This window comes from Ursus maritimus, unplaced genomic scaffold (assembly GCF_017311325.1).
Source record: "Ursus maritimus isolate PB19 unplaced genomic scaffold, ASM1731132v1 scaffold_7, whole genome shotgun sequence".
Taxonomy (NCBI): domain Eukaryota; kingdom Metazoa; phylum Chordata; class Mammalia; order Carnivora; family Ursidae; genus Ursus; species Ursus maritimus.
The window spans coordinates 19,030,851-19,054,748 of NW_024426885.1; the positions used below are offsets into that span (position 1 = coordinate 19,030,851).

General features: G+C 36.5%; 1 protein-coding gene across 2 annotated transcripts in view; it reads right to left on the minus strand.

Moving 5' to 3' along the window:
• Positions 1-23,898, minus strand: part of SHOC2 (SHOC2 leucine rich repeat scaffold protein) — a 91,785-nt gene that overhangs the window by 67,371 nt on the left and 516 nt on the right. The window contains exon 1 of one of the 2 annotated variants that reach the window (XM_040624311.1): positions 23,570-23,684. The exons of the other annotated variant lie outside the window; for it this stretch is intronic. The gene's annotated coding sequence lies outside the window, so the exon portion shown is untranslated. Of the gene's footprint in view, positions 1-23,569; positions 23,685-23,898 lie in introns of those variants that run through there. 2 annotated transcript variants of the gene reach the window in all.

The following is a 23,898-nucleotide window of genomic DNA, read 5'->3' on the forward strand; positions in this document are numbered from 1 at the left end:
TACATGGGATTAGAAAGCACAGAATTATAGACACACCCAAATGAATACCTTAGAAAAGGGGAAAAAACTGGGGCACCTGGGCAGTTCAGTCAGTTAAGCAACCGACTCTCAATTTTGGCTCAGGTCATGATCTCAGGGTTATGAGATCAAGTCCCAGGCCCCACATAGGGCTCCACGCCCATCACCGAGTCTCCTTGAGATTCTTTCCCCCTCCCTCTCCGCCCCCTCTGCTCCTCCCCATGCACGCACTCTCAAATAAATCAATAAAATCTTTAAATTAAAAAAAAAAAATCGCCACAAACTGAATAAGGTCTATGGTCTAGTTAACAATATTATACCAATGCCAATCTCCCGGCTTTGATAACTCACTATAATTATATAAAATGCCAACACTGGGGAAAGCTGAGTGAAGTACTATTTTTGCAACTTCCTATGAGTCTATCATTTCTAAATAAAAAGTTAGAGGAAAAAGTTCAATGATATAGTTTCAGATTTTACACTGCAATTAAACTTTAAGAAATTAGTGTCATTTGAAGCAGTTATCAGTGAATATCTACAATTATCTGAAAAGGCTATTAAAATATTCTTCTACCCTTTCCAACTACATATCTGTATGATGCCTGATTTTTTTCATATCCCTCAGCCAAAATGATATACTGTAACAGACTAAAGCAATTATGAGAATTCAGCCATTATCTATTTAGACATTAAAGAAACTTACAAAAATGTGAAACAAATTCAGAAAAATACTTTAACATGTAATGAGTTTGTTTTCAAAAATAAGTGGTATTTTTAAAATTTCTAAGTTTTAATTACTAATAAATATGAATAAATATAACCCATATGTAGAAGCTCTCTGGTATCCTAAATAATTTTTTAAGACTGTGAAGTTGTCCTAAGGCCAGAAAGTTAGAGAACTACTACACCAAAGAATTCAGAATCAAATGAATAACTTACTTTCAATTAAAGGTGAAAGAAGTTATGTTACTGAACTCCAAAGTTCTAAGTTTATGATCATTTAATAATTTTTAAGGTTAATTAGAAATACAACAGGGGTGCCTGGGTGGCACAGTCAGCTGGGCATCAGACTCTTGGTTTTGCCTCAGGTCATGGTACAGAGCCCCAAATCAGGCACCAGCTCAGAGTGGTGAGTCTGCTTGAAATTCTCACTCCCTCTTCCTCACCCTCCCACTCATGCTCCCTCTCTCTTAAATAAATAAATCTTAAAAAAATAAAATAAAACAAAAAATATAAAAGAACATGCTACAGACTAGGAATAGATCTTTGTAACTCATACTTCTAAAACAGGATTTGTATCCAGAAAAATAGAAAGAAACATAATAAATTGCTAAGAAAAAGAAATAACTGTGCTAAAATATGAGCACATAATTCACAGAAAATTCTTAAAAAGGCCAATAAACATTGTTTGAAAACTATGTAGTATCACCAGTAATTAAGGAAATATGAAGAGATAAAGGCTAGCAAGTGAAAGGAGTCTCATAAAACCAACTTGTTGGGAGAACGTAAAGCCATGAGAACTCATCACTGCTGGTAAAAGTACCAACTGTTAAAGCTACTATGGAGAACAATTCGGCAAAAATCTGATAAATCTGAAAATGCCTATATCTACCCATCTAATCCATCAATTCTATTTCTAGGTATTTACAGTATGAAAACTTCTGCACAAGAAGCTACTGTGGCAAGGTTACACTTCACAATAATGAAAATCAACAACTACACCTAGAGGAAGCAACATGGATAAATCTCAGAAACAATGGTGAACAAGAACAAAGAAACATACAAGCTGCAGAATGATAAAGAATGGTTTCATTTGTATAAAGTTTTAAAACATATAAAATTATACACTGTCGATACATAAAGTTGACACAAATATCAACTTTAAAACAGGTTTCTGGACTCCTGGGTGGTGCAGTCGTTAAGCGTCTGCCTTCGGCTCAGGGCGTGATCCCAGCGTTCTGGGATCAAGCCCCACATCACGCTCCTCCACTGGAAGCCTGCTTCTTCCTCTCCCCCGCCCCCCCGCCCCGCTTGTGTTCCCTCTCTTGCTGGCTATCTGTCAAATAAATAAATAAAATCTTTAAAATATTAAAAAATAAATAAAACAGGTTTCTAAGCTGTCTGAGGGTAAACATAAGATAGCATGCTAAACCAATGTTTGATAAATTGTTTAATAAGCTGATTTCACACAGTTCAAATTTATATTCCCATTTGGAAGCAAATGCTTAAATGAATTCTGAGTCCTCCCTTTGGCTGTATGAACGATCTAGAAAGATATCTTCACTAGTCATTAGAAGAACATTTATTTAAAAATACAATGAGAAATAATGTTATATCTATCAGATTGATGAAACTATAAAACAGTGCTGGTAAGGACACAGAGAAATGGACACCTCATGGACAGCTGGTGTGCATATGATTCAAGTAAAGCTCTTCCAAAAATGTGGCTTCTTCATAATATAATTTGGGAGTTTTTGTTTGTTAGAAGAAGTTTTGTAAATGTATGTGAGAGCTACATTTACAGAAGATTACAAAAATATATCCCAAACTGTTCATCTAAGTGCTTATCCCTCAGGAAAAGACATGGGAGTTGGGAGTGATGTAAGGGGTGGGGGAGGGGAGGGAGGGACGGAATAGCAAGGAATAAGGTAAAGAAATGGATGTTGAAGTCAAATCATAAAGGGCAATGGACAGTGAGCTAAGAGTTTGGACTCTGCCACAGATTCTTCATCCAGATATTCTACGGACACTGATGAAACAGATATGTATTCTGGGCCTGACTGACCTGGAAAGGAAGTTATGTGTCTGCATGTACCTCAGTTTGCCAGTACTGAAGGAAGACAGATATTGAAGTCCTCAGCTAAATCCTTTCCCAAAAAAGCAAATCTCCATTCCCTCTGCTTTTACCTGCCCAGTTCCTAATGGTATAAGACTTGTTACCTCAGCTCAGACAGATTGAGAATTTATAAACTACTACCACATGATTACATTTGATTTCCAAAATAACCCTGTGAAGTAGGTAACCAAAGTAGTATTCTTTCCATTAATAGATAAGTTAACCAAGATTTATGGAAGTTAAATTATTTGCCCAATAGTATGGTGTGAATCTGACAATAACCTCATGAGCAGCAACAGATAATATTTACTGAGTATTTAGAATATGCCAGACACTGTGCTAGGTGCTTTTAGCTGTTATTTCATTAAGTCTCTGCCACAATTCTGAGGCAATTTAATCCCCATTTATAGATAAGGAAAGGAAATACAGGCTCAAGAGCAATCAAGTGACTTGTTAAAGATTACACAGACCATAAAGCAAAGTCATAAGACTAGTTCTGATTCCAAAAGCCACATCTTAAAATCCATGCCTATACTATTTCAGAATACATTAAACAGGTATAAATAATGATGTAAATAATCAGGATTAGACACATGAACCAAGGACAATTTTTGACAGAACAAGATCTGAAAAGATATTATTGCTTTCTACAGTTTGAGGAATGTTGGCTAAAAAGACCAACAAAAATACAGAAAATCTAAATATCTTTAAAAAATTATCTCCCCCTCATCTAAAACCTACTTCTATAGACCATACTAGTACTTTATGGAACATTCTGGCATTTAGAAGATAAATTTCTTCCAATAATATGTTATTATGTCTTAATGCATAATTCATATAACCTTGAGTTCAATTATTTTCTACTGAGTGGTATCTTCCTGAAAAGTATGACAAAAATAATGTATTTTATAATTTAAACTCAGTATGTTAGAGCTTAATTTTATAATCATTTAGGTCCATTTTTCCATTAACAGAATATATAAACAATTGTTTCCATAACTGACCACTAGGAAGTGATGATGCATCTCAATTTAGAAAAGAACCTGACTCGTGCATCCCTAGATCCATGCACCAATCATTAAAAACTAGTATTAGGGGTACCTAGGTGGCTCAGCTGGTTGAGTGAACAACGCTTGGTTTTGGCTCAGGTCATGATCTCATGGATCATAAGACTGAGCCCCAAGTCATGCTCCACACTCAGCAGGGAGTCTGCTTGAAGAGTTGCCCCGCCCCACTCATGTGTGCATGCACTCTCTCTAAAATAAGTAAATCTTAAAAAACAAAAACAAAAACTAGCACTAACTATTCCTTTTTTAGTAATATTAAAAGTACATGCTTATTTTAAAACTATTTTTCTCAACTAAAAGAAAGAGAATAATTCAGATATGTGAAGGGGGACCTAGATGTCCAGAGACTTATTTGGGAAGTATTAAATTTATATTACATTTGACCCACCTTATAACTTAACTCAATCTCTATCCTAAATTCTCATGTTAAATGGATCTATCTCCTTCCTAATTTCTATCTCAAAACAAATGTGATTAAAAGTAATATAATGAAAATGCAGTAAAAAAAGACCAAAAGGGGGCGCCTGGGTGGCACAGCGGTTAAGCATCTGCCTTCGGCTCAGGGCGTGATCCTGGCGTTCTGGGATCGAGCCCCACATCAGGCTCCTCTGCTATGAGCCTGCTTCTTCCTCTCCCACTCCCCCTGCTTGTGTTCCCTCTCTCACTGGCTGTCTCTATCTCTGTCAAATAAATAAATAAAATCTTAAAAAAAAAAAAAAAAAAGACCAAAAGATCTGGAGCTGTACAGTTTAGATTCCAAATTCCTTGATAAATTGCAATGTGACCTTGAGCACAGCTATACTTAAAGCCTCAGTTTTTTTATTTTTTATTAACTCTTTTCTTAAAGATTTTTAAAAAGATTTTATTTATTTATTGAGAGAGAGAGAAAGAGGGCAGGCAGGGGGAGCAGAGGGAGAGAGACAAGCAGACTCTGGCTGAGGGTGGAGCCCAACATAGGGTTCCATCCCATGACCCTGACATCATGATCCAAGAGAAAACCAAGAGTCAGACATTCAACTGACTGAGCCAACCAGGTGCTGCAAAGGCCTCAGTTGTTTAATCTGAAAAATGAGTTTAGGGGGTTACATGATCTCATAGGTACCTTAAGGCTCTAAACTCCTACTGCTAAGTCTTAGCAGAAAGTAGTTCTAAGGACCAATATTGGGTGTTCAACACATAGGTACTTAAGAAGTACTTTCAGACTGGAAGACCAATTCTAACAAAATGTCCAGGTCAAAAAACAAACCGTTAGAATTATAGTAAATATACTACCATAATTGTGTTGGGTATGTTCACAAACTGGGATAGTAGTTACCATTTATCCATATTAAAAAGCTTATTAGGTCCCCTTAATTGCAGGTAATCCTAATTGTCATGCAAACAGATGTTCTTCAATACCCTAACATGTTTACCTGAAGATGTTCTGTAATTCATTCTCAGCATTTCCCAAAATGTATTTCTACAACAGCTACTTCATGGTTAAACAGGTTTATAGTTAGGATGAGATGTTTTTCAAACATAATTATATTATGTCTTTATAGCAGAAATTATTTTTTTTTAAGATTTTATTTATTTATTTGACAGAGAGAGACAGCCAGCCAGAGAGGGAACACAAGCAGGGGGAGTGGGAGAGGAAGAAGCAGGCTGCCAGTGGAAGAGCCTGACATGGGGCTCTCTCCCAGGACTCTGGGATCATGACCTGAGCCAAAAGCAGACGCTTGATGACTGAGCCACCCAGGCGCCCCAGAAATTATCCTTTTTTGATATAATAATGTACTCTGTGATGGAGGATAGAATATACATGATTTCCCAATACATTTGGATCAAAAAACCTTTTCTAAGGCATATCTATAAAATCTCATAGAGTTTCAAGTGCTCTAAGTGCAAATATTTAGTAATAAACATAGGTCAGCATGAAAGAAATTAGAACACTGACAAAATTTTATGAAATTTTAGTAACTTGAAATTTTAAAAAACACTAGAGTAATCCATAATTGGAATAACAGGGAATCCTAGATGGCTCAGTCGGTTAAGCTTCTGCCTTCGGCTCAGGTCATAATCCTGGGGTCCTGGGATTGAGCCCCACATTGAGATCTCTGCTCAGCGGGGAGCCTGCTTCTCTCTCCCCCCTCTCTCTGCCACTCCCACTGCTGGTGCTCCCTCCCTCGATCTCTCACTCTCTCTCTCAAATAAATAAAGTCTTTAAAATAAACAAAAAAGTTATTTAAAAATAATTGGAATAACAAAGACTTAACAGTGAAGTCTCCAATAATCCAGCAGGCATTAAAATTTTCTATGAGGCTATTAGAATGTATTTGTATTTGAGGCTAAGAAAGTAATATATTCCATCACACAGAAGGAATGGGATGAAAAAAATACTTCCTTTCTCTGAGCAGTCACCCTGCTCTTGCTAATGGACAAAGGATAGGTAAAACAGATCTAGGTCAAATGAATACAAGATTATGTTCAAATCAGAAAAGAAAGCTTGCCCATAGCCACCAGCTACCAAGATTTTTTGAACATATTTCTTTTAATAGAGCCATTAAGAAAATAAATTGACATTTCCCTTGTAAATACATGTCATTCAGAATACCAGATTATTCCAGAGCTAAAACGTATTACACCAAGACTTAAATTTTAAAAAATCTAATGAGTATATATAAAAAAAAGTTCAATTTTTAGGGGTGCCAGCCTGGCTCAGTTGGTAGAGCATGCGACTCTTGATTTGAGGGCCATAAGTTCAAGCCCCATGTTGGGAATACAGCCCACTTTAAAAAAAAAAAAAAAAAAAAAGTTGATTTTCAAATCCAACTGAAAAAGGAATCAACACCTAAAATTAAAGAACTAATGAACACTCTAACTAAAGGGATTAGTTTTTAGTTTCATTCTTGATGCTTTATAAGGTACAAGGCTTCATAAATACAAATTAAGTGATATAATCAAACTCAAATGTTACATTGTGATTTTTTTAAAAGATTTTATTTATTTATTTGACAGAGAGAGAGAGCGTGCACAAGCAGGGCTCCGAGTGGCAGGCAGAGGGAGAAGGAGAAGCAGGTTCCCCGCTAAGCAGCCCCACAGGGGGCTGGATCTCAGGCCTGTGGGATCATGACTTGAGCAGAAGGCAGATGCTTAATGGACTGAACCACCCAGGCGCCCCGTGATTTTTTTAATTAAAATATTTGATCGAAAAGAACCTCTATAAATGAACTGGTTTTGGCTTTCAGAAAACTACATCAGCATACATTTTATTCCTTATACTTATAAATGATTTTAATTCTGATAGAACTGGGCCTATAGCCTTTACAATTTCTGGTGAAAATGGTAACGTAAAGATGGTGTGGCCCCTTTCTCCTCTTGAAAAATCTCAAAACAACTAGAAGAATGAGAAACAGAAGCAAAATCTACATCTCCATCCCTAACCACATATATGAGAAAGGCAGCCACACGCAGAGAAGGTAAAGAGATGCTGGAAGATGTCAAGCAAGAGAGAAGTTTGCAGCTTCACATCTCAAAAGTATCACAGCTCAGTTCTCTAAAGTGTACATGGCATAGCCAAAAGGGCAAGCCCAACAACCCCTTGTTTGGCACATCTGAAGGTTTCACAGACTTCATCTTACATTATTGACACAAGAGAGTCAGAACTGAACAAGAAAAGGGGTACATCTTCCACTAAGAAAAACAAATCATTGTACCTTAAAGAGAATTTTTGTGAGGCACCAGCATGGCTTGGCCCATACAGCATGCAACTTTTTCTTCTTAGAGCATGTGACTCTTGATCTCAGGGTCCTGAGCTCAAGCCCCACATTGGGTATAAAGATTACTTAAAAATAAATACATAAATAAATACATAGACTTATTTGAGAACCTAGGCAAAATCATTACTACCCAAAAAACTGGAGAGAAGGAAGGACTCAATGCTAGAAACAGTATAGCAATACCTATAAAAACTTCAAGGAAAAAAAGTATGACTCAAGAATTTATATCAAGTCTAACTATACAGTTCAGCATAAAAGCAACAGTTAAATAACATTGAATATGAAAACTCAAGGAATACTGTTCCTATGAACTGCTCTTGAAGAAAATACTAATTGACAAAATTCAACTATCCAAAGGATAATAAGAAAAACCATGAAAAAAGGACAAGTTTTGAGCAGAGAGTCCATTTAATTATTGGCCTTGGACTTGGGGGAAGGGGGGAAAGAAAAATTTATGGCTACAGAATATAATGTAAATGTTACAATCCCCAACAATGAAGAGGAAATGGACTGAGGTGTGCTTCCACCTTTATAGTGCACTGTTTTACACCTTTACATATACTTCACCTGTTATACCTTGATTTAGTTCTTAAAACATGAGGAAATAAGCTGTAATAATAATACTGTAATAAATACAGGCAAGCTAAATACACTCATTAAAAGAAAAAGTCTCAGGTTAGATCATAAAACAAAACATAACTGTATGAATAAAAGATCCATACTCCCCCTGCCCCAATCTGAAAGGATGAAAATGAAGCACAGGCCGACTATGTTCAAAGTAACAGGCATTATATCTGCACAAAGATATTCACTGTAGCACTATTTGTAACAGCAATATATTGAAACAAACTAAATGTCCATCAACAAGGGCCCTCTGTTATGGTTAAATTAAATTATTCACTAATATACTACACAGTTACTAAAAAGAATGCTGCAACAACCATGCACCAGTATGAAACAAGCTGAGACAGCAAAACATACTAGCTACAGTAAGGGCTCTGCAGCCACTCTCGGGAGTTCCAAACCCTACAGCTTCCCAACTTACTAACATGTTCAAGTTTCTATGCCTCAGGTTCCTTCTCCGCATGAAGGGGATAATAATATTACCTGCCTCTGAAGGCTGTGAAGATGATTAACAATGAATTCCAAAAAACTTGTTAGAACAGTATCTACAACATATAGAACACTGTGTAAGTATGAGGTTTCTTATAGTTAAGAGCAAAAAATTCAGCTGTAGAACAGCATCATATGCTACCATTTATGAAAAAAATCCATACCTATGTATGTAAAAAGTATATGTATAAAATACCTGTGGAAGTACACACAAAACTGGTAGTGGTTTCCCAGGAAGGGAAACTAAGCAGAAGAAGCCGCAGAGTGAAAGATTTGCTTTACACTTCTGTAACTTTTAGATTTTTACCTTAAGCATGTAATGACTAGATAAAAATTACTACTTAAATTTAAAAACTCTAAAGAATTTAAGTTCACTGAACACAGTGCTACTCTGAGGTACTTTTACTCAGATCAGAGGTCATAAATTACACTCTGAGAGACAAATGCATTTCCCCAAAGCATCTACAAAAGTTCAGATATTTAATGTTACGATATAAAATACAAAAATTTATCTTTGGAGACAACACTACAAAGACATTTGCAAAAAAGTGTTCACAGCAATGTGCATATACGTAGCACAACACAGGGAATAACCTACATGTTCATCAATAGTCTCAATACATTATACTGCCACACAACAGAATATCATACAGACATTTAAAATGATAGCATACACATGTAATACAAATTTATGTATAAAAGTGTCCATTTTGCGTTAAATGGTAAACAGTCAATTATGGACTCTTTCCATACAAGAATGCAGATATACTTCATTTCTTTTCATTGTTATGACTTGTGCTACAACTATACCATAATTTACTTAACCATTCTCATATCGACTGACATTTAGGTTGTTTCTATTTGCCTTTTTTCATTTTTTTTTTAAGATTTTCTTTGAGAGAGAGCGTGCACCTGTGCACACATTAGAGGGCAGAGGGGAAGAGGGGGAGAGAGAATCCCAAGAAGACTCCATGCTGAACATGGAGCCCGACACAGGGCTCAATCCCATAACCCAGATATCATGCATGACCTGAGCCGAAATCAAGAGGACACTTAACCAACAGAGCCACTCAGGCATTCCTTCATTTACTTTAAATTAAAAATATGTATAGTAGTAGTAGCAGCAGTAGTAGTAGTATTTTGGTCAGTAAATAGTATTTGTTGAGCATAAATCTTCACATATAGGAACTAATATTTCTGTAAGGCAGATATCTGAAAGCGAAGTATCTGGTCAAAACTAATACGCATTTTAAATATTTATAGGTAGTTCCAATTGGTCTCTTTGAAAGAGACTGCATCAATTTATACTCTCCCAATCTTGCCATCATTTCAATCTTTTTCACTTCCATCAACCTGGTATATGAAAAACAATATATTTTAATCTACATTTCCGTGGTGAGGGCAAACAAACCTTTTTTTTAAATTTTTTTTTAGATTTTCATTTATTTGAGAGAGTGAGCAAGCACAAGCAGGGGAGGAGTAAAGGGAAAGAAAGAAGCAGGTTCCCTGCTGAGCAGGGAGCCCCACGTGGGACTAGTTCTGGGACCATGACCCCAGCAGAACGCAGACACTCAACCAATTAAACCACCCAGGCACCCCCAAATCTTTCCATTCTTCCACTGTTTGTGGTATTAACAAAACACAGACAATGGCTACTACAATAACAAACATAGTTTTAATTTTTCATTTGCCAATATTTAATAATTGGGAACTTCACTACAATCCAGACCTTTACTTCTCATTAAAAACTAAAAAAAAAAAAAAAAAAAAAAAATTGGGGTACCACTGGGTCAACATATCTTAATACAAAAATCAACTGGTACTGAACAGAAGCTGTGCCTTCCAACTCAACCTTACTGTGTTCACTCATTTATGTTACCTGCCTGGTCTCCTACAGGAATTTAAGTTTAAGACCCCATTTCTATGGAGTTATTTGGTTATATACTAATTATCAGGATACTTTGTATGAAGGATATTAATACCTTTTCTTACATATTTATGTCATATATATATTTCCTCTCTGTGGATGGCTTTTAACTTAATCATAGCATTCATAAATATATATAAAATCTTAAAAGTCTACAACACCCGGGGCGCCTGGGTGGCTCAGTCGTTAAGCGTCTGCCTTCGGCTCAGGGCGTGATTCCAGAGTTCTGGGATTGAGCCCCACGTCAGGCTCTTCTGCTATGAGCCTGCTTCTTCCTCTCCCACTCCCCCTGCTTGTGTTCCCTCTCTCGCTGGCTGTCTCTCTGTCAAATAAATAAATAAAATCTTAAAAAAAAAAAAAAGTCTACAACACTCATCAAATGACAGCAATATTTATCCTTGGGTATTAGGATGTTTGTCACTTTTCTTTATCTCTATTATTTTTTTAAATGTATAAAATAAGCATTGATTCCTTTTATAATCAGGGAGGGGAAAAAAGCCATCTTCATTTGAAACAAAAAATTCTAACAGTGATAGTTTGTTGACTTTTAAACTAACAAAGGATAAACAGGTTATGTTGACTTTTAAACTAACAAAGGATAAAGCTAATTAAATATTTATAAAGAATACCTCAATGTGTAATACAAGAGGAGGTCAACATAATAATCAAAGCCCATATGTATTAGTTCGTGATAGCCCATGAAGAATATATCCAGCACTTAAGATCTGAATTATAATATTTTTACAAAAGATATTCAAAAGTGCATGGACTGATCTGATTCACACTGAAGTTATAAACTAAGATTCTGAATACTGATACTTCAGAAAAACAGGCTGTAAATATAAAAACCACATTTTCAGTGCTCAGTTGGTTAAGGGTCCGACTCTTGATCTCAGCTCAGGTCTTGATCTCAGGGTCCCAAGTTCAAGCCCCATGTTGGGCTCCACGCCCAAAAGAAATGTATTTTCATTCAGATATTTTCTTTAATACATACTAAGTGTTATGCACTGTGCAAGGTGCTAATTATGAAATAATAAGGCACACAGTACTTGCCTTTAAGCTTATAAACAAGTGGAAAAGGCAAGAACATAATGTGGTAAGAGCTGCTGAATCACAAAGAGAAGGAACTTAAACCAGTCTTGGAGGCTGGAGAAATAAGGAAAGGCTTCTTAAAAAGAGAACATCTTAAGAGAAATCAAGTAAAAAGGTGGGAGGGGGTCAGGAATCCTGCAGTTACCCTGACTCTTCTCTCTCCAATTCTCATATCCTAACAATCACCAACTCTTATCTATTCATCCTTCTAAAATTTCTCCTGACTCTTCAACTTCTCCTTTTTTTCACTGCCACTACCCTGGCTCCAGGGTATACTAAATTCTCTCCTCCAACAGTTTTGTAACTGGTCTCACCACATCAACCCCTCCATCCTGTTCCCAACCTAATCACTATACTATAATTAACAGTGATCTTTTGAATACTCAAATCTAATCAGGTTACTGTCCAATTTAAAACACTTGGGGAAGAGTGGGTGGTCCCCACAAACCTAGCCCTCAGGATAAAATCCAAAATTCTTACCAAGCCTTTTAAGACTTGGCCCCCCTTACTTCTGCTACAATGCCAGTATTTTCTACCTTGCATTCAGGTCATATGAACTTCCTTCAGATGCCATATCAGGTCCTGCTACCTTCTGTTGCCAGGACTTTACTCAAGCTATTTCCTCCTGTCAGAAACATAGGTTTAGTTCTTCACTGAGCTAACATATATTCTTCAGATCTCAGCTTAGAGGTCTAGGAAGACTTTTGTGATCACTCAAAAGCCTTTCTGAATACACCCTCCTAAGCTTGCTCCCACTTAAAACTGCCCCATCAGAATACTTACCACACTGTGTAAGTGCCAGGTTAGCTATCTTGACTCCCTCATTTAAAGTAACGGGAAAATAGGGACACTTTTGCCTTTTTCACAGTCGCCTTCTAGCACTTAGAAACAATACCCAGTATATATAGCAGTAATATTTACTGAAATAATTATAAGTATCTGTTACCTTGGCTTTATCTACCCTACTAGACAGCAAGCACCTTACACAAAGAAGCAATTTTTACTCTACAAAGAATGCTACAACTTCAAAGATATTATGAACTTTTTATTAAGTACGTAAGTGCTCAGTAAACACTTGTTGATTGAAGATAGTTGAACAATACACAAAACCCTTGTCCCATGCGGTTTCCCTAAATTCTACTTAAAATTAACTCTAAGTCACTCCGATTTTGATACAAACACCTAAAAATGACAAGATTTCAATTGTATATTCCTTTGTTTAAAAATAGTTTAAAGGACAAAAATAAACCATTCTCCCCTCCAAATCACATAAAGCTATACATTTTTTGTAGTTCAAGACTTAAAAAGGAATCTTGAAAACTGAAAGACCAAAGATCAAAAAAGCACCCAAAATTAACATGCTCAAAGGAATGTTATTCATACAGAAATGGAAAAAAATAACATTCTTAAATAGCATGAATGAGCTTAAGATACGTGTAGTTTTCATGGAGGGTAAAGAACTGTGAAAAAATAAAATGTTCTATACTACCCCATGCTAATAAGAATTATGTCAAGAGCATAGAGGTATAGCACCTTCAAATTCATTCATGTAACTTTTTTATCCCTTTGGTGAGGAGGTAAGGTGAATTGTTTAGACCGGCATGGAGAGACAGGACTAATTTATTTTACATAGTAGCAAATACGTAAGAGTTTTTAGGGAAATCTGTATTTTTTCTTATGGAAAAGTCTAAGATTATGAAATTCTGATTCTGGGCAAAGTTCTGAGAAAAGAACTGCAAATTCCTGTTTACCCAACCCACAATATAAGCCATAATTGGGATTACAACTCTCCTGGACAACACTTCAACTCACCATATATATAAATTGCAAGATTCTACAGCAAAGCCTCAAAATAAAAGGCAGGGGTGGGGTAGGAGGGATTTATATGTCTCAATGGACCTAAGATACAATAGTAAACATCAAATATCATGGCCAAACATTCTCTTAAAAGCTCTTATGCCACCCAAACAACTCTCCTAAAAAGACTGACCTGTCAATGTTTGCTTTAACTGCCTTTTTTGCCAAGGAACTCAAAACATGTCACACACACAACTTAAGTATTTTCCAAATATAGGTTACTTTTCATTTACCATGTGCAAATGGGCAATAAAGAAAAAAGCTGATTACCTAATTATCATGTAAAGCACAAAGAGAAAATGTAATTGCTATCTTAGTTTATATGCACTAAGATGACTACAGTATTCAATAAAGTATTTTCAACTTAAAAAAAATGATTTTCAGCATTTTTAAGCTAAACATTAACTTCCTCCAACTGCTTCATTTTTGTATGTATTAACTCACATTCCCTCACTGGGTCTTATCTCATTATAAATCCTTCCCATTACTCTGTAAATTATCAGAAACTGTCAGAAAAATGTAAACAAAAATAAATATATTATACATAGCAAGATTAGAAGATACGTGGTTTCAAGGTAGGTATCTTACATTTAAGAATCAGTATCTGGCAAGTTGCCATTCGTTTTTGTGCCTGGCTGGCTCAGTGGGTAGAGCATTTGACTCGATCTCAGGGTCATGAGTTCAAGCCCCATGTTGGATGTGGAGCCTACTTTAAAAAAAAAGAGAGCAAATTTGTATAGTCCATTTTTGAGACTATTTAGATGAAGACCATATGCTCAACTAATTATTTTATTTATCTACTTATCCTGTCAGTTAAAATAGGATTTACAGAATGCATTTTGAGCTTTAAAGATATAATCTCATTATCTCTGTATTATATTTTTTAAAATATCCCAAAGCAAAAATATTCCCCAATCAAGATCAAAAGAAATATACTGAGCAGCCAGGCACAATTTAAGGCTAATAAGGCATTTCTCCCATCAGAAGCTACTCAAAATATTGAAAGGCAGCCCTTGCTTACATTTTTGAAACACATAAAAGGTCATTATTTTTTAGGTTAACACATTAGACCCAACCAATATGTACTATCTTGTGAGTATAATCCCAAAATGAGTCTCACAGTTTACAGAAATTTTGACATAAAAAATTCTTATATCACAAAGATGTAAATCATTTAGTAATTTGCAGGTAGCAAGTGATAGGATATTTAAATCATGCCAGAAAGAAAAAACATTTTTGGGGAACACTTAATTTTACTCTCAGAAGCAACGCAAATATTATCAGACTCTTAGTTATAAAAACTGGATAATAATATAGTCAGGAAAGAGATGAGCTAATAAAATTATTTTTAACACACGAATCCACCACTTGTGGATTATCAATTTTTAGAGAATCTGAATATAATAAAATATAGCAAAGCTTCAATTTTATTAATTTCAACTTTCTTTAATGAAACAAAAATCTTCAAGATCTTGCCACAGGATCATTATTATTTTATCAATTATCATTAAACGCACACACACATGAAAATGTCAGGTATAATTGAGTTCCAGTAGAGAAAAGGCCGGATAAAATTTTTTTTGTAAGATTTTATTTATTTGACAGAGAGAGAGAGGGAGCGAGCAAGCACAAGCAGGGCCAGCGGCAGGCAGGAGAAAAGCAGGCTCCCCGCTGAGCAAGGACACCAACGCGGTACTGGATCCAGGACCCCAGGATCATAACCAGAGCCAAAGGCAGCTGCTTAACCCACTGTGCCAACCAGGTGCCCAATTCTTTATATTTTTTGTATACAACTAGTTATGCATTAAGGCATTACTCACAGAGCTAACTCAACAAGAATTACATAGCTGACTTTTAAAGCAAATTTATTCTTTCCTTTTCTATATTATAAAAATCTTTAAATTGGAACATTTAACTCTAATATCTGCATGCTTTTAAGATTCATGCAGATTAACTCAGTCCCTTTAATTAATAAGATGGCAAAGCTTCTGTTTTATCAAATGCCTTTACAACCATACTTTCCTGAACAATGAATATGAACTAGCAGATTTCATTCTTCACAGTTAGTAGCTAATCAGTTTCAGTACCTGGTTCTCATAGGCTGACATAATGCTGCAATGTTTCGGTTGCACAACATTCCCGGGGAAATGTTTAGAATTATTTCCAGTGAAATTTTTAAGTCCTGTACACAAGCATCATGGAAATGTTTAAATCAGAGTTCTCAAACTTCTTAGATAAAAATTTTAATTGAATTTTTAAAAATTTTGTTTCAAAAATACTCCATTTTTTTAAAAGTCATTTTTCTCAAGCCTAAAAACAATTCTTGCTTTTCTTGCCTTATTTGCAACTTAAAACATCACCACCTGATGTATGTCATTCACTCACTAATCACCATTATATCTGATCATCGTTTTAGCTTCTTAGTACTCAACACTAAGCCTGACAGTCTCACATGTTTTGGAGACTTGAATACACTTTGTTCTTGTCCCAAATACTCATGTTCTGTGTGTACTACTATAAGCTATTATATAACAGGGGGTGGGGAAAATTAAAAAATACTGCAGCACTACAAGCCATTTAGCATGCTGAGTTCCCACAGTTGCTTAGTGGGTGTTCTGAAACTAGGCCATATTTCTAGTATTAAGAATTTCAAATCACTACTTCCAAAGTACAGAAATAAATGTCTTCAAGATTAAATCATAAAACCTTACTATTTTAAGCTGCCTAGTATATAAGTATCCTATTTCTATGAGTTTAAAATGGTAATTAACACATGGTAGATAAACCAGTATTTGTTTTAGCAACAAGAAATAACCAGCTTTTCTACCCTTACAGAATCATAGAATTCAACAGATTACAATATTAAGACAAAGTGCAGTTTATCTGAATAAGAACTAAAGCCCTTAGGTAAAATTCTGAATCCTTTACCCCAAAAGATATATAAACAAAATTGGAATTAAATATAATCTCTTTCAGGTCACCCAATCTGTTAGACTCCACATGATTGCAGCAAAGAATTACAACCCCCAACCTAATTTTTCCAGTCCAGGTGACCAAGAAATACCAAAAAAAAATAAAGCTTACTCTTTTTAACAGAGTAAAAGTTGCAGAAATCCTTATGTCATTTTGTTATATCACTGCAACAGATACGTTTTTTTACTCAAAACTAATGAAGAAAAACATGTTACTCAATTTTACATATTTCATAGCTAAGTAAGGAAAGAAACAACATAGTAGGTATAAAATCTATTTCTACAAATTGTGAAGTACTTATATTGCAGTGATTCAGTACTTTCAGATAATTATTTGCTTCAAATTAATTTTACTCAGTACTTATGGTGCCTACTATGTCTCACCTCATTAAGCTTGACATTGTAATTTTTTAATTGCATCATTTTAGATAAAAACCTCTCCCAAATACAACACATGGTCCCGTGTAATCTTTAACAAAACTTACTAACAGCAATTAATCTCGTCTTCATGATCTTCTATCAGCATTACTGTTATATTGTTCTATATATAAAATAAATGATGCCTTGAAAGATTCTACGTTTATCACAACATTAAGTTGCCTTAAACTGCCATTTTAAAAAAATGTCTCGTATCTGATTTTTAAGTGTTTTTCCCTCTGCTCTCATTTTCAACTCTCTTATGACCTCTAGGAGATATCCCAGTCCTTTTTTACATCTGGTTACTAACCTTTTTTAAATTGTACATTAGGAGTAAAAAGAAAAAAAAATCCTTCAATTAAGGCCTGTGAGGGTTTAAAAGCAGAAAATATGTTTAAGACCAAAAGCACTATGACATCTCCTTGTCCTTTTTAGTGGTCTGTTTGTTTTGGGGCTCACGACTGTTAATTTTAGTCATTTCTTTTATTAGGAGCCTACAAAGTCTAGACATTATACACTGGAGAAATGGTAGTAAAGAAGACAGATGTACTCGATGCTATCATGAAACTTACAGTCCAGCAAAAAAGACAGACATTAAAAACATTATTACAAAAATGTTAAAAAAGATTAAGTGCAGGTGTCAAAGGACCTTAGAACAGAAGAATCTAAGGATCAAAGAAGGCCTCCCAAAGGATGTGATACAGAGGCCAGAAGGGTGATTGGGTCAGCCAGGTGAGAATGCAGGAGGTTGTATCTATCCAAGGAGATGAAACCTGAAAGTTTTAGTTTCCTAATAAATAACCTTGAGATAAATGCGGTGATGTATAATTTATAACGTAGGGGCACCTAGCTGGCTCTGGTGGTTAAGCATCTGACTCTTGGTTTCATCTAAGGTAATGATCTCATGGGCTGTGGATCAAGCCCCACATCAGGCTCCTCGATCAGCAGGGAGTCTGCACAGAAAGATTCTCTCCCTCTGCCCCTCCCCCCTGCTCACTCTCATGTGCGCTCTCTCCCTCTCAAAATAATTAAACAAATCTTTTTTTTTTTTGGTGTATAATGTAATTGCTAAACTGTGAAAATTTTAAAAAGGAATTTCTCAAGTTTCTGTAACAAAAATAACTGGAAGGATCAAAAGCAATAATAATAAAAAGCAGTGTGAGAAGGTTTTAAAATGAGAAACCATGGCACTTTGGAGGGAACAGAGTTTGGAATGGCAAAAAAAAATGGCCTCAAAGGAGTATCAAATCATACTATATGGAAAATTACTTAATATTCAAGTTCAGAGAACTTTCAAATCATATAAGCCACACAGAGACTTCTACCAGGATATAATTGCTGATGATACAGTCTGACTTACCCAAACGAAAGAGTGGCACTTTGAAATAAGTATGAAAGGTGGAGGTTTTTAATGCTCTCAGAAGAGTGAATTTTATTTTTTTAAGTTTATTTATTTTTAGTAATCTCTACACCCAAGGAGGGGGTCGAACTCATGACCCCAAGATCAAGAATGGCATGCTCTTCCAAATGAGCCAGCCAGATGCCCCCAGAAGAGTGAATTTTAAATGTTTGTACAGTACAAACTTACCACTGAGTTCTAAAGAGGTTCATAAATGTTACTCTTAACATGATGCATAAATGTTGAGAAAAAGATATTTAAATTGACTTTGAAACATAATTATCCAAGGCCTAAAGCTGGGGATTATTCCGCATCAGGCTGATATGTTCTCCTTGTATGTAATTAACATATTAACGAAAAATATACTTAGTTAAAAGGTTTAAATAATAACTTGAAGCAAATCCCCAACATTCATGCAGATCCACAGTTCAAGGCCCACATTAAATAAAACACAAGAAATAACAATCTCTAAAAATACATGCTTTCATGAATGCCTACTAAAATACTAAATCATACACAGAATCCAAATTGCTATTCACCTGCAATTCTCCAAATGTACGGTAACATCTCTAACTTCTATGCTTTTTCTGTCCATTCTATCCTACTTACCCCGAAAGAGTTAGTTCAAGGCCTATCTTCCAGCAAGCATTGCTCGTTATACATGCAATCTGTGTCTTAACTCATCTGAGTTCTCCAGCATATACTGCTACCAAAGCACTTGTCACATTGTAAAACAATTTACTATTGACTTGCACAGTTCATGCAACAATCTGTGAACTTTCTGAAGGGAGAAAACATAATGCATTTATCTATGTGTCCTCAGAGCCTGGGATGTACATGGCACTTAGCAGAAGGTCGATGACATTATGAATATGAAATTATAATTAGTAAGAAATATTTACAGAACAAAATTTTAAAGTTACCTTAAGGAGTATTTACAAAACTGCGACAGTCTTGAAAGCAGGAAGGAGTGTTGTACAACACAAAACTGGAAACTGAGGAAGCGCAAATTTAACTAATAATATTTAGAATTTGGAGTTAATTTCATCACTCAGAACAAGTAATTTCTACTTTACCTCTAAGACATTACAAAAATCAAAAGAAAAAAAGATTCATCTTTATCAACTGTGAATTACTTAATTAAAATTGAAGGATTTACAAATAGTATTTGAGGGCAAATAAAGTGCTTAAAATTTTTAAGTGTTCACAGTGCTATAAACATTAGAAGACAAACAAGCCAAAATACTTCATAAAAGTCTTTCAGGTTCATTTCACATAGGGACCAATTATACCCACTTTTAAGGTCTCCTTTAATGTTTTAGCTTCAAGCAGTATATTCATTCTTTCCGGTAAAAGAACCCTTACCTTTTATAGCATGCAATACTTTCTGCAATCAATTCTGATCTTTAGAGAAGTTGGAATGAGATATATAGTGTGAAATCTAATTAGTTCTTTTAAATCCTGATAATGGGAATTTCATACTTTCTCAGAAAACACATATGTTACCAACATCTCAAAAGCTAAAGAGCCCTTTGTAATTAGAATATTCTTTTCATGTGTTACAACTTTGATTTGCAGAATTAAAGATGCTGTGCTAAAAAGATACGAACCAGGAGAAAGTACCAAAGAATGAGCATTAATTTACCTCAAAAATAATGCAATTACCTATTTTAGAACATAAATCAGTTTTTCCAACTTATCCTTGTTTCTTTCAACCTTCACTGATTGCAATTACATTTCAGAACACTCTATATAAAGTTCAAGCATTCCATAGGTCACCTTGTGACTTAGAAATTTTTCAGACTTTAAAAGTCAGTGTAAACAGAGCTAGGAAAACACAAAATTTTAACTAGTATATTGTCAGAAAAAATATTTTCAGAAAGATTTATATGGCCTAACTTTGATGTGGTATAACTAGTAGACAAAACAAAATTCAGAACACAGGGATAGCAACTTTTTTTTCTTAATAATTCAGCCTACGAAAGATTTAGCTTTAAATTATAATATGCCAATACATAATATAAAATACATGAAGAAGTCTAACAATAAGCAAAAAAGCAACCAGTTTAATATCTGCAGCACTCACTTCTCAAGTATCATGTGAAAGTACTTAATATATCACTCTGCTGCTAAATTGTAGCTAATTTCTAACTAATCTATGTACAACAAAATATTTACCAATTCCCTATTGTCTTATTATGAAATGTCAAAGTGTTTATTCTATATCTAAATTTCCTCTCCTAACTGAACTGATATTTTAGAAACTAATTCAAGAACATTTCCACCAAGGCCAAAATATAAACCTCAGAACTCACTGAAGGATTTACGGGTCAATCTGTTTGGTTTTACTATGTTTTGTTGGGTGTGGGGGCTGCTCTTGTTTTGGGTTTTTGATTATAAACATAGATTTTATGTTTTCATACATGAATGATATGTAAATGATACAAGAATAATATAGTAAACTGAATTCTAAAGATATATTCTTTCAACTTCCAAAAAATACTCATTCTTATACCTGCACACACAAGTTAAGGTTTATTTTTAATCAAAAACACAAGTTTATTTTTATATTTAAATAGGAAAAAATCTAAAAATTGAATTGTTTAGAGAACACAAGTCTTACAGAAATATTAAATTACACAACAAATACTGATAATCCAGCATATTTTCAAAACAAATAGGACTGCCTGGATAACAAAGAAATTCAAATTTATTTACCTTTCCCCCACATGGCTAAGGCAAGTCAAAAAATATACCAGCAGAGGGGCGCCTGGCTGGCTCAGTCAGAAGAGCACACAAATCTTGATCTTGGGGTTTTGAGTGCAAGCTCCATGCTGGGTGTAGAGATCATTTAAAACACACACACACACACACACACACACCAGCTATTCAGAAGGCATCTTTGGGAGTATTCCACATAGAATTCTAGTTTATGTCCCCCTGAACATGGAACTAGCCCTGTCCCAATCACTGAAGAAATAGTAATACTTAAACAGCACAATTCCATCAATATAACACAAGAATTTTTAATTTTGGTGTTCCTTTCGTTTCAAATTTCTGACTGGTTTGTAATTCACTAGTTGTACAAGTGTGGCTACAATTATCAAAACACAGCTCTGATCAACTTTCTGAATAAGGTAGTTTAAAAACTTTTTAAAAATCTAGCTGCAAGGTATTAATATATCTCTTAATATCCCCTTTAAAACTTAACAACTTTTAACAAGAGATCAATAAGCAAATGCCAACCTGAGAGTAAATGTAGTTGTTTCTTCAAAACCTAAACAAACACACTAAGAAAAAGTAGTAATCTTACCGATAGGTTAGGTCCACCCCTCAAAACTGGCATTTCAAGAATATACTTTTTTACGTTAGCTTTATATTATATTCAAGCCATTTGAAAGTTACAAACCTTAAAGCCTTTACTTGTCTAAGATCTATTTTTCAAATGTATATTCATAATTAAACAAAAGCTTCAGTGTACCTCATGTTCAAATAAGTATTCAAAAGATTTATCATATGCAATCTAAATTCCATAGGTAGGGAATGGCTATATATATATATAATTTTTAAAAATTCTTGTCACTATCACATAGAAAGTCTTCAAAACTTGATAAATTCAAACTATAAATGTATGAATCTTACAAATTGTACCCAATAGCTAAGTTTCTTCCAAAATACATTGACAGTTATAAGAGCTATGGCATGGAAGGGCCAGGGTAGAAATTAGTACACTAATAAACTGAGGTCTTTATAATAAGATAATTTTTCAGTGTTAATGCTATATTTAAATCCGAAAATACTTGGTTACACAAGTATACCCTAGGATTCCGAAAAACAAAAAATAAGTTTTAGATCCAGTAATTCCTCTCAGTAGATACCAGAAGCTGACATTTATGAAGAAGTGTACCAATTGCACAGGCGAAAGCTACAGACTGTTGGTAGTTATCATGATGGAAGCAAATACTATACAGTACACATCTACAACCCAATTTTGCTTCAGCATCCCCAGAGACTTAAAAAACATTTCTTTGGGTAGGTTGCAAAACATTGCTTCCTCTTTTATGCTCATCACCCCCATTATGATACAAAGCTACAGACAAGAAAATCAAATCACCAACTGTAAGGAATGAAAGCTTAAAAACACAAAAAAGCATCTTCTTTCCAACTCCCGAATCGGTATTCATCCCACCTGTTTGTAAATCCATACTAACACAATAACACAAAACCTCTGCTGATTTAAAAACGGGTGGGAGGGGGCAATTAAAGGTTTGAAGTCATTCTTCTTCTACCTAGGCTTGGGGCGGGGGAGGGGGATGGTACAAAACAATGGATACTGAGGGGCTGGGGGAAAATCGTTTGGTCCTGAAGCCTCCAGCGTTAAGAGGTTGGGGGGGGGGCGGAGGAAGGAGGGGAGGAGATAGAGTACTTTTCCTCTATTCCTAAAAGCTACCGCGGAAAGAAGCTGCCACCAAGCAAGTACAACAGGGCGGTCTTGGATGCTTACAACTCGCCTCACCAGGCAACATACCCAAAGCCAACTCGCCACTCTTCACCGAAAGGACAGAAGGGGAGAGAGTGGTGGGCTTTGGGGAAGGGGCGAGGAAATAGCCCACCTCGCACCACTAGCACTGCGCCATGGCCCCCGCCAACGATTTACACGCCTCCTGGACGCCCACGGGGCGCCCCGCAGCCTGAGCCAGGTGCCCCCGAGGGCAGAGCCGAGCAGGGCCGTCCTCCGGGCGCCCCTGGCCCGCGCACTCGCGCCGGCTCGCCCTCGCCCGGGCGCTGCCCCGGCCGCCCGCCGCCACCGCAGGCCCAGCCCCGGCCGCTGTCAGAGCCGGCCGGCTCACTCTCGGCTCCCGGCTGCGGGCCCCGCACCAGAGCCGGCTCCGAGGGCCCGGCCCTCCCTGCGACAGCACCCAGGAAAGCGGCGGCGGCGGCGCCTCCTAGGGCCCCAGCCCCTCGGGCCTCGCCCCGGCCCCGCCGGCTCTAGCCCCTCAGGGCGCGCGGGGCCTCCCCCTACCGACAGCCAGCTGGACCGCCCGACGGGTAGGAAGGAAGGCAGGAAGAACCGACCAACAACCACCCTCCCGCCTCAGTGGCCCCGGGTTACCGTCAGGAGCCCCAACTCCGCCATCCTCCTCGCTCGCCCTCCTTCCTCCTCCTCCTTAGAAGAGACGCTGCCCAACTGCCGCCCCCCGCCCGCCCCTCCCCCACTCGCCCCGCCCCGCCCCGCCCGCCCCTCCACACACTCTCGCTCCTACCGCCCCGCCCCACCCCTCTGACGCAGGCCCGTCACTCGCTGGGGAAGAAAAACAGGCGGAGCCAAGCATACCGACGCTGCCCAATCAGAGTGAGGCACTGGCGCCAACGACGCTGTCCTATCAGAGTGAGACTTTGGCGCCAGCTTCCCTCGCTCCGCCCTTTTCCTTTCCTCAGAGG